The sequence below is a fragment of the Lucilia cuprina genome, chromosome 2 (assembly GCF_022045245.1).
Source record: "Lucilia cuprina isolate Lc7/37 chromosome 2, ASM2204524v1, whole genome shotgun sequence".
Lineage (NCBI taxonomy): Eukaryota > Metazoa > Arthropoda > Insecta > Diptera > Calliphoridae > Lucilia > Lucilia cuprina.
In genome coordinates, this window is record NC_060950.1 from 28,234,080 (window position 1) to 28,247,114 (window position 13,035).

Here is a 13,035-nt window from a genome sequence, read left to right on the forward strand (position 1 = left end):
ACTTACTAACTTACTAACTTACTAACTTACTAACTTACTAACTTACTAACTTACTAACTTACTAACTTACTAACTTACTAACTTACTAACTTACTAACTTACCAACTTACTAACTTACTAACTTACTCACTTACTAACTTACTAACTTACTAACTTACTAACTTACTAACTTACTAACTTACTAACTTACTAACTTACTAACTTACTAACTTACTAACTTACTAACTTACTAACTTACTAACTTACTAACTTACTAACTTACTAACTTACTAACTTACTAACTTACTAACTTACTAACTTACTAACTTACTAACTTACTAACTTACTAACTTACTAACTTACTAACTTACTAACTTACTAACTTACTAACTTACTAACTTACTAACTTACTAACTTACTAACTTACTAACTTACTAACTTACTAACTTACTAACTTACTAACTTACTAACTTACTAACTTACTAACTTACTAACTTACTAACTTACTAACTTACTAACTTACTAACTTACTAACTTACTAACTTACTAACTTACTAACTTATTAACTTACTAACTTACTAACTTACTAACTTACTAACTTACTAACTTACTAACTTACTAACTTACTAACTTACTAACTTACTAACTTACTAACTTACTAACTTACTAACTTACTAACTTACTAACTTACTAACTTACTAACTTACTAACTTACTAACTTACTAACTTACTAACTTACTAACTTACTAACTTATTGTATTCATTTCATTGTAAATTACTATTTATCTTACCACTATTGTATACTATCTATAGGACTGATTATATTCGAATAAGTGTGAGTAAATATAGTAGTTGTTGCTCATACGATTGGTGAGTAAAGTTGCCCGTGTATAGTATGAGATCTCATTATTTGTTATTATGCCTTTTGCAAAATTGTGCAACTGTATCAAAGCTTTTTTTGGTTTTCTACAAATCCCCCTGGTCCGTCAATACAAATGCTGAAATAGTGGTTAAAAACCAAAAACAGCAACACAACGCAATCCAAAAATGTACAATCCAGTGTAAGTTCATGTGTGTGTTTGTGTGTATGTGTATGAACGCATAAGTCCAGTCCAGTTTAGTTTTGTAGTGCATGTATTGTAAGAGACTTGATAAGTACATTTTTGGCTACCGTAAGTCTCGTGTTTTTAATAGTCATTGTCTGTTGGATGAGTGGATAGATGGTTGGATGGTTAGATGGATGAAAATTTGGCTGGCTGTCTGACTTGAATTGACTGATTGGGTTGGTTCGTTGGTTGGATGGCTGTTTTGTTTGGACTTTTTGCATTTGTTCATAAGATTGCTTGTCTGACTGCCTGTCTGTCTGTTCAATTGTCTGTTAGTCTTGCGGCTGTTAAAATTCAATTATTGTGATTTTATGATTTTAATTTCTGTTCAACATTTTTTTCTCATCATCGCCAACATCATCAACATCACCAGCATCAACATCTTGTTTTACTTTGAGTCTGTCTGTCCGTCTGCTTGCCTGTCGTCCGTCCGTCCATCTATCTGTGAGCTGTGTTTTATTCATTTCTTTATTATCTTTTTTGATTTGCTTTTTTTTTAACGAGATGTTATCGTTTCTTATGTTCTTTGTAGTTTAATGATTTTGTGGGTTTTTCATTTAATTAGAATTCCAAACACGGCCAAACAGATTCGAGCAGTTATTCAGTTATTTTTAGTAGTTTTGTTTTGTTGTTTTATTTATTTACTTTTTTTTTAATTTATGCATTGAAAATTCTTTAATAGTGAATAATTGTTGCGGCTAATTATTGAGAATGTTTTATTAATGTTGTAGTTTGTTAAAATGCATAAATTGTCTTATAATAGTTCTGTCTGTCATCTAAACTATAGCTGTAGTATGTTTTTCTCTTGGTTTTTGGAATGATTGTTAATAATAGCAATCTTATTAGCAATGATCTCACAGATTTTTGTATTCCAGATAAATTACGCATTTTTTTTCTTATATTGTGACAAAATAGATTGACATTTTATTGTTGTTTGTTTAACTTCCGGGTTTTACTTATGTATATGAAAAAAAAGTTTCTTCATTCTTTAGTGCAATACAAAAAAAAATATACATACTTGTGTATTCACTTCTCTATATTAGTATTGTAGAGAACCAGAATAAAAATTTGTTATACTTTTTTTTCCCCAAGAATCGATTGTATTTCAAGGTTTTTCTACGTATTTTGCATGCAGCAAGGAGTTTTTATATAAATCGTGCTTTTTTACTATTGACGTTTTTTATTTGATTTTAATTATCCAAGTTTAAGGCAGACAAAGTGACTCCTGATTATACTATTTTTAAAATAAATAAAATGTGGGAGTTAAACAATGTTTCATTAAATATTGTCAATGTTTAATTGAGGCGTTTCGACATAAGTTTCTATAGTTATTGCCACTAATGAATTAAAAAAAAAGTTTTAAAAAATAAAGGAAAATTGAAGTTTGTCCTTGGGTTTAATTATAGAAGCAAGGGGTCCACAAGTTTCGGCAAAATGTCGAAATGTGAAATATTTTGTTTGCCCTAACAAAGCCTAATATTGACTATCTTGTAAGAAAAAGTACAATTTTCGACAGGACATAATCATTATATAAATGGTAGGGTCAATTATGGACCGATCTTCATATATTATGCTAGAGATATTATGTTAAAACTTGCTAATGTCAAGTTTCATCTACATTCTAGTATTTTTAACACTATTATGGCAACATGTGACAATTGAACTTATTCTAAGGCCACCTGTATGTGGAAAATATGAAAGCGTCAGCATATATTGTTACATACATCACTAAGGAATACAGGACTAAACGGAAAAGGTTCGCTCCCTAGTTGACTATCTATGAAATATTTTAATAATCTAACAGTTTCCAAGATATACGAAATTTTGTATTTAATTCATATATGGGGTGCCAAGCAACCCATTGAAAGTCCACCCAAAATACTCTAAATGCTCAGATGAATGGCAAAGTTCTTTAAGTAAAATTTGAAAATTCTAGCTCTAATAGCTACTCAGATATACGAAACTGTCTATGTAATTCATATGGGAGCTACAAGATAACTGAAATAATTTCCAAGATAAACATATTTTTGTATATAATTTATATAATAGGTGCCACGCCCCCTAATTCTACACCGCCCACTTTTTGTCTTCAATAGTCATATTGACACTAATACACGGATTTAATATTTTCTTAACATGGGCTCCCCGCCCACCTCTATCAGACGTTGTGAAAATTTCAAGAAAATCTTTTCAGCGCTCCCAAAAAAACAAATTGCGAATTTTGCACGTCCCCCCTCTAGAACATTTTCTTGGTTGTGAAACTATATCATATTACGTTAACAGGTGCAGCAAATGCTCTAAAGGGGAAAGGGGAAAATGTCGATTTTTTTAATTTTTGCTCAAATTTGGCCATTTAGTAATAAGTTTTAAACTTTATTGTAAATGAACCGTAATGTGCACATACGTTATATATATAAGTTATAGCAAATTCCCCAGGCCATTAACGCGTCTCCCTAGAAATTCTAATTTCAGTTTTTTTGAAACTTTGTTAAACAAATTTCAAAATTTTTAGGAAATCTCATGGGTATTTATAAACAATAAATAAGACTATTAAACGGTTAAAAATTAAATCAATATTTCCTTCAGATTTGCTGTACCTGCGAATTGAACTTGGAGGATTTCGGGAAAATCACAAAGTTAAAAAAATCGAAAAAATGATATCTATTTGAATAATGCTCTATATAATTAAAGGAATAACAGATATAAGGAGTGAGATCGAAAAATTCTTAACACACGTTTTTCATTACATTTTTCAACCAAAGTATTATTTGATTTTTTTTGATCAAGTTACCTTTAAAAAACATCAGTTATTATGTGTAATGTCAATTATATTAATTTTTTTGTTAATCTGATTAAAATGAGTGACCAGAAAAAAGTGCGTACTGAAATTATTAAATATTTTCAACTAAACCCAACTTGGTCTTACAAAAAGTTGGCCAAGCATACAAAGGTCTGCCGTCAAACTGTTTCCAATGTTATTAAACAGTACCGGGAGAACTTGTCAGTTGATAGAAAACCTGGTTCAGGTAGAAGGAATGGTCCGCATGATGTTTCTAAAGCCAAAAAAATAGAACGCATTTTCAAAAGAGCTCCCAACACATCCGGTAGGAAAGCAGCTCGGTTAGCTCAGTGTTCGGACTATTTGGTGGGAAAAGTTAAAGCTAATGCAGGTTTAAAAACATACAAGGCTCAAAAAGTTCCTGACAGGAACGCTGCTAAAAATTTAGAGGCCAAAAACAGAGCACGGAAATTGAAGTCAAGTTTTATAAAAAAATATTCTTGCTGCATAATGGATGACGAAACGTATGTTCTGGCAGATTTTTCGCAACTTCCAGGTCAAAAGTTTTATGTTGCTGATGCTCGAGGGAATGTTGAAGAAAAGTTTAGGACCCAAAAGCAGACAAAATTTCCCAGAAAGTTCTTGGTATGGCAAGCAATATGCAGTTGCGGCAAATAAGCCAATCATTTTTACAACGGCTCTATAAATACCGAAATTTACATCAAGGAATGTTTACAAAAAAGGTGTCCAAAAGTGTGGTAGATTTTAAACGGAGATGGACTACATGTTCGAGCAAAGTGACAGAAAGCACTATAAAAACGTTAATGGAAGGGTTTCCGAAAAGGGTTTAAAATTTCATCACTAGTGATTAAAACTATAAAAATATTTTTTTTTGTAAATTGTAATAATAATTTGAATCAAATAAAAAAAAATAAAGCTGTAAGTTTAGTGGTTTCTTTTTTATAAACATATATGTATGTTAAGAATTTTTCGATCTCACTCCTTATATCATATTACGTTAACAGGTGCAGCAAATGCTCTAAAGGGGAAAATGTCGATTTTTTAGTTTTTGCTCAAATTTTTCCATTAAGTAATAAGTTTTAAACTTTATTGTAAAGGAATCGTAATGTGGACATACGTTATATATAAGTTATAGCAAATTCCCCAGGCCATTAACGCGTCTCCCTAGAAATTCTAATTTCAGTTTTTTTGAAACTTTGTTAAACAAATTTCAAAAGTTTTAGGAAATCTCATGGGTATTTATAAACAATAAATAAGACTATTAAACGGTTAAAAATTAAATCAATATTTCCTACAGATAAGCTGTACCTGCGAATTGAACTTGGAGGATTTCGGGAAAATCGCAAAGTTAAAAAATTCGAAAAAATACTATCTATTTGAATAATGCTCTATAATTAGAGGAATAACAGATATAAAACAAAAAAATATAAACCATAAAAGCAAAATAAAAAGACCCTTTTAATAATTTTGAAGATTCTAAATCTAATAGTTCCCCAGATGTATAATTTGTTAAAATTCGCTAATTTTTCCGGATGTTTATTAAGATTTTAATGTTAAAAATATTATATTTTGTCGGATAAATGAAATTTTGTAATTAATTCATATAGGAAGAGCCAAGACCCCTTTGAAAGTCCGACCGTTATTCTCTAAATGTTCAATTTGAAGATTCTAACTCTAATAGTTGCTCAGTTATACGAATTTTTTTGATTAATTCATATGGGGACTCTGATCAGGATAATGTGGGCTTAGTTTAAAGTTTAGGACTCAAAATTATAGAAAATTCTAAAAGAACCATTTAACAATGATAACAGTTCCGGTACCTTGCATGACCAAATTTATGTTTAGTATCAGTTAAGAACAAAAAAGTAGAAAAGAAAACTCTGTCCGTATATTAGGTATTAAAAAAAAAACATTTAAAAAAAGTATAATTTCACACATTCACCTTCAAACAAACTTTTCTAGATTAAGATTTTCCAAATACTCAGTTTTTAAAGTTGTATAGCTCAAAAAAGCTCAATAAATTAAAAATTAAATTCTTGTATAGACAAACCAATAAATAGGTAACAATGTTTTATAAAAAAGTCGGAATTTTCCAAAAGTACCAAACTTATATTTGTAATTTTTCAATAAAGTACGAATGTTATCTAAATTTTATTTTTATGTTTACTGGTTAAAAAGGTACATAAGGTTCAAAAAAAGTACCAAAATACAGTTTTTAAGATTTTTAAAACGTCTGAAGTACTCTAACAAAGATATATATGATAGAAGGAGATATATAACATAGCATCTCTACAAAAATTGGCAAAAGGTAGTTTTTTGTAAATCTATATTATAAAAATTACATTTTCGTAATAATCGGTCCACATTTGACTATAATTTTCTGGAACATCTCTTACTGGTAGGGTCCCTTTGTGAAATCCCCTACTGATGACAAGAAAAAAATGTAAAGTTGCTTAAGTTTACTGTTTCAAAATGTTTTATTAAAATGTTCTATGAGATCATGGTTTAAACAAAATGTGCAATAAAATAAAACATTTCTTATATCAGATTTATAAAACCTTCGGAAATGCCAGATTACCCAAAAAAGAATTTAAAAAAATTAAGTCACCAAGAATTTTGTAGTCGCCTATTTAAATCGTATTTAAATCACTATTTATCAAAACATTTTATATAAGTTTATGACGAATCTGTAACAAGCGATACAATAATATAAATAAATAAAACACACAATATTTTTAAGTTTTTTAAAATAAAATCAATTTATAGGCAAATCATGTTTAAACATGATTCACAAATGTTTGTGGGTTTTTTAAATGGAACGAAATAAACAAAACCAAAGACTTATTTTAGAGTCGTACCAAGCTATGGATTGTCAACCGGAAACTAGAAAATCCACACAAACCATAATCTATGACTTAAATAGATCAAGAATTTGTATAAATTTTTAATCTATAAATTAGTTTTTAAACAAAAATTTAAATAAAAAATCAAACAAAATTATTTTTAAATTCTATTCTATGATTTTATTCAATTTAAATAAATGTTTTGTCTTTTACCCAAAAAAAAAAAAAAAAAAAGATACGAACACAATGACCTTTTAGCTTTACACAGATACACAATGTAGTTGTGTGACCTGTGTTGTGTTCAATTAAAATATTTAATTTGTTTTCATTGTACGAGCATCACTCATACGCTGATTGCAACAAGAACACGCAGCGAAAAAAAGCCGGTAAAACATAAACATCCTAAAAAAAACAAATATTTATGTACACACTTTTTTTACATACATTTATATACACATACCATCATAATTCATAAACAACCATTCGTTAACGTCGTCATATATTTTTGCAAAATTTGCACAAAAATACATAGTAATAGCGAAAAAAAAGTAATAAAATTGCTCACGAAGTAGATACGCAATTGATTTAAATGTAGATTTTTACTACCACGAACTCTGTTACTTCTCATACATAAATAGAATCTCAACTCACTACTCACTCACTAACTAACGACTAGTGAATGAGTATATGTTCAGAATGTTGCCAGATGGATAAGATCAAGAAAGTATTCTCGGATTGTAATAATTGCTTAAATATTTTTCTCAGAGTTGCAACTGAACTAGAACTGAACTAGAACTGAACTAGAACTGAACTTGAACTAGAACTGAACTAGAACTGAACTAGAACTGAACTAGAACTGAACTAGAACTGAACTAGAACTGAACTAGAACTGAACTAGAACTGAACTAGAACTGAACTAGAACTGAACTAAAACTGAACTAGAACTAAACTAGAACTGAACTAGAAGTGATCTAGAACTGAACTAGAACTGAACTAAAATTGAACTAGAACTAAACTAGAAATACGTCAAAGTCGTATAAATAAGAGTATTTTAAAATTATATTTAAATTTGTATTAACAAATTTCTATTACAACAATAAGTTTCTTCACTTGATAGACTTGCTTTTAGATTTTCGTGTAGTAAAATAGGGGTACTACTTTATTCCCAATTGGGCAACACTGTGTATGTATCTAAAAAATATACAATTTTACGTTAACTACCGTTTCTTGTTGTTTTTTTATTCTTTTATATATTTTTTTTGTTATTTCTTTTGACACGAGTCGTCTTTACGGGTGTAAAGAGACTAAAATATATACTAAATATAAATGGAGAAGTGAAAAAATGTATACATTAGGAAAACTTTTTGTAAAGAAAAACACTTAATTGAATAAATCATTCAATAATAAAAGCAAGAATATAAATTATGTTCTTTTTTTTAACAACAGAATATAATAATAAAATAAAAAAGTGATTAATCAGCAGGACTTTATTTATAGTTTTATAGAATTTTCAAGAATTAAGTTGTAACACAAAAATTTTTCACTAAATACACATTTTCTTTTTAAAGGAAACTATAAAATAATAGCTTTGTATTAGATTTGCAGTCTAGGTTTAAGTTTAGAATGTATTTTAATAAAATCACTGTTAGTTTTATTATTTTAATTTACAATTTTTTTATTTTCGTTTATGTTTTTGCAACTTTTTGTATTTTCTAGGGAATTTACGGTTTTTATATTACACACGTTTCGTTCGAGCACATTTACGTCTGTTATGCCGGAAAATTTACAACAATTTAAAGCTTTATAGCTCGTTGACATTTAAGTGCTAGGGAAAACTGTCCACAAAAAGTATAGTTTTCTTTTGGCTTGTAGGGGGATAATTTAGGGCCATTTAAGGTACTTTTGGAAAAAAAATTAAAGAAAACTATTTTACAATTAACGGTTAAATAAATAACTGTGTATTAGTAAACGATAATATATTTTAATTAATTATTAATATTGTATTTTTAGTTTATCGTTAGTACCTTAAATGGCAACTGTGTTTATTATTTTTAGCATAATATGAAAGCTTTACTCGTTATTTTTGTGTTAAACTTTTATAAGGGTTCTTAAGAAATAACTGTTTTTATAGCTTTTAGTATATGGTAAATGTCTGTGCTAAACTTTCGTATTATATATGATTATATAGCCAAATTTATTTAAATTATAAACCAAAAGATGACAGCAGCGTTGAGTTTAGAAAAAGCTACCTACGAACCTACCTCCCTAACTAACTAACTAACTAACTAACTAACTAACTAACTAACTAACTAACTAACTAACTAACTAACTAAATAACTAACTAACTAACTAACTAACTAACTAACTAACTAACTAACTGAGTGGACCAGCGTTAGGGGCGTTTCACCCCTAAGCTAATACAGTTAGAATCTTAAAATTTTGCATGAATAACTTTAACATCCATGTTAATATTTTAAGTAATAAATTGGCGGACTACCCATTAGGGGAGCGGCACCTCCCATATTAATTAAATACAAAAAATCGTTTTTCCTGAGATAATATAAATTTTGTATGTGCCACTTTAGTGTCAATATTATTATTTTGGATAAAAACTGGGCGGACTAGTGTTAGAGTGCGTGGCAGATGTGCTTTTGGTTGTGTAGAACCACTTCGGAGGGATTTTTGGAAATTTGTGCATTTATGGGTAAAAAGGGTTTCTTAATTATCTCACAATTATATTAGTGATACAAGATAAATGCACTTGTATCTACTCTTAAGATTAGCAGGTTTATGGTACTTTTAAGGGGTAAAAATGTGTAACAAAGTTGATTTTGGTACCTTTTTTGGCCCTTTATAACTTTTGATAACATCTCCCAAAATTATGAGACAGCAGATTCGTACTTTTTTAAAATTCAGTCCTAATTTGAATTGTTTCAGTACTTTTTATCTCATAAATGGTAATTTTTATACCCTACACCACTATAGTGGGGAGGGAATTATACGTTTGTGCTGATGTTTGTAACCGTACCACCCGATTTGAACTTTTTATGCCATAATTACGTCAAATATTCTGCTATCTCTCTAAAATAAGTTTTATATAACTATAAATGACACTGCAGATTTTCGTAAGGATCGGCCTATATTTGACCCTAGCCCCCATAAAAAACCCCTTCAAAAAATGACTTAAACGTCATATTTTGGAATTATGGTAATATTCAACATAAAAGTTTCTTTATAAAAAATAAAAATTTTATAAAAAGTAAAAATTTTAAAAATATACTCATGGTATAGAGTATTATATGGTCGACCATGTCTGACTACTTGTTTAATTTTCTAAAAAATATTCAACCTAGGGACATTAATTTTAACACACATGGTCTTGACTGAATAATATTCTGTAAGTGTTAACTATTTGGTACTTTTCTATTCTTCAAAGGGTACCTTTAAGATTCTTTATAATGGTTAACAGGAACACACGGTCCTTATTAAATAAGAATTTATTGCGAGAGATTTTTGTACTTTTCGTTTTTCCGATGGTACATTTTGATATTTTTACGATATTGAACATAGATATTGAAAATAAAACTCGAAAACTATGCAAGAAAATTCCACGAAAATTACCATACATTCGTTTCTACACAAGAGCTTAATCCGTGCTGAAAATTGCCAACATCCGTCCAGAATTTCATATACCTCCCATACAAAATTACATATTCCCGGAAAATGGGGTTTTTGTTAATAACTTCCTTCATAATGTCGGTATCTTCTTAAAATTTTACATATTAAAATTCTATGTCAATAGAATTCATTCAGAAAAACATTTTCTGGATCAGTTGATAATTGGACATAGCTCCCATACAAGGTCCCCTCCCGATCACTTAAACGCACAAATTTAATTCCAAACTAAGATATTCATATAAAATTTGGTACAAGTATTGCTGTCTATAATTAGTCATAGCTCCCATACAAGGTCCCCTACCGCAAATCACTTAAACGCCATAACTCATTACCAAATTAAGACATCCATATGAAGTTTGGCACAAGTGTTGCTCATACATCGAGAAATAATATTGTGAATTTTTTTCCGAACCGTTCATAACTGGTCATATCTCCCATACAAGGTCCGTTTTAGGAAAACACTTAAAGGCACATAAATCATTACCAAATAGTGATACCCATAAAATATTTGGCATAAATACTATTTTTATACATATAAATGTTATTTTAATATGTTTTCACGATCGGACCATACTTGGTCATAGTTCCCATACAAGATTCTCTCCCGAAAATCACTAATCATAATATGGGTGCGGTCAGTCTCATAAGAGGTTCCCTTGTGAAAATCACTTAAACACACATTACTTATTACTAAATTACGGTACAGAATGTACAGAAATTTAGCTTAAAAAATTTTTAGGATCGGTTTATAATTGGTCGTATCTCCTATACTAGGTCCAGTCCCTAAAAACACTTATTTCTATAAATATTTGATCAATTTGATAAATTTTAATATAAAAATAGTTGGTGGAGGATATTTAAGATTCTGCTCAGCCGAATAAAGCACTCTAACGTGTTTAAATTGTATTTAATATTGTACACAGAAACATACTATTTTGGATTAAATGATAATCTATTTTGAGGTATTTTATATTACTTTTACACAACAGCTAATGCATTGATAGAACAGTTAATGCAATGAAATTTGACATAGCTAATTTTTATAGAATCCGAAATCTGTTCACCAACCTCTTCAGATAATAGCTATGAGAATCAAAATTTTCATAAGATGTTAAAACTTTCATTATATTATTGAAGATGTACATTAACATGCAACGAAACTTATATACCAAATATAATAACATTGATTCATACTTCTACCGATCCTCATAAATTAATATTTAGTTTTATCTAAAAATTCACACATTAAATGTGAAATATCGTTTCAATTTAAAAGTATTTTAAAGCGTCTGTGATTTATCGTGCAGTTACAGTAAAAACTGCATTTTTCTTTCCCTTTTCCTTTGACCTTTGATTCTGTCTGAGCAAACCAACTAAAAAATTCCCTTCATTTTTTCATATATTTTATTTTGTTTTTTTCATTTAAAATTAATACAAAGTACTAACAAGAGAAATACTTATGTTTATTTAAAAATTCCTTCTTTTAAAGTTAAACAAAAATTAAAATGAAATGTTACAAATTGCTCGACGATGATGACTATGGCGACTTTAGCCAGGCAACCTTTTTATGTCTAGTAAAAGCAAACTCATTTCAGTTGTTGGCTAAAATAGGACCTTGACATTAGTTGACATACATAAATAACTCGTCATTATGTTGCAAAAAGAAAAATAAAGCAAATATGAAAGAATAAGTAGCAGAAAAATTACACAAATATTTATTAAGTTAAAAGAATTTGTTATGACCTCCATAAAATGTATCTACCAACTCATACGCGACAACACATACTTAAACACTTTGTATGAGTTTGTTTTGTTAAAATAACAATACATATACAGCCTACTAAAATCAGTGATCGGCAGACATAGACTCCAGTATAAAGTTTCTATTAAGGAACAGTAACAAATTCAGATTGAATTTATAAAAAGAACTTATAATAGCAGTTTTTTTAGATGTATACTTCAAGTTCTCTTTATGCCGTCTACTAACTTAAAGTCAGTATTGTTATAAAACAAATATTAAATTTGTTGAATTTTTGTTATTATTTTTTCCTTTGTATTTTTGTAAAATTTAAGTGAAATTACAAAATTGGCTCACAGCCTCTTAAATACCATCCATTTGTCAATCAATTTAACAGAAAGGGGATTATTATGTTTTTGCTTTCTATTCTTGTTTTATTTAATTTGTGTATTAGACTTTCAAACAATGAATTGTTTAAAGATCAGATTAGTGTTATGGGTCTAAAGGACATTAACAGATATTAAATGTCCTTGCGTTAAATTTTTTAAAGCATTCAATAGCCTTGATTTAACAGATTTTATTAATTTTATTGTTGGATATCAAGGCGATATATATTAAAGTGAAGATATATTTATTAAAACTTTTTTGAAAATAAAATAATAATTTATAAGAACAACAATTATATTAAAAGTATGTAATAGGAAATATTTATTATTATGTAATGTGTTAAACAAATAAACTTTTTAAACAAAATCCTAGTCTAGTCTAGTTCTCTTCAAGTTCTGTTCTAGTTCTGTTCTTGTTCTGTTCAAGTTCTGTTCTAGTTCTGTTCTAGTTCTGTTCTAGTTCTGTTCTAGTTCTGTTCTAGTTCTGTTCTAGTTCTGTTCTAGT

The 13,035-nt window shown here is 28.8% G+C and overlaps 1 long non-coding RNA gene across 1 annotated transcript; it reads right to left on the reverse strand.

Moving 5' to 3' along the window:
- Window positions 1–6,969: 6,969 nt before the first annotated feature.
- Window positions 6,970–8,503, reverse strand: LOC124419482. Its single transcript, XR_006940633.1, has 4 exons — window positions 8,397–8,503; window positions 7,950–8,044; window positions 7,189–7,342; window positions 6,970–7,130 (listed from the first exon to the last, which is right to left on the reverse strand). It is a non-coding gene; the product is annotated as an uncharacterized LOC124419482 (long non-coding RNA).
- Between the last annotated feature and the right edge of the window lie 4,532 nt (window positions 8,504–13,035).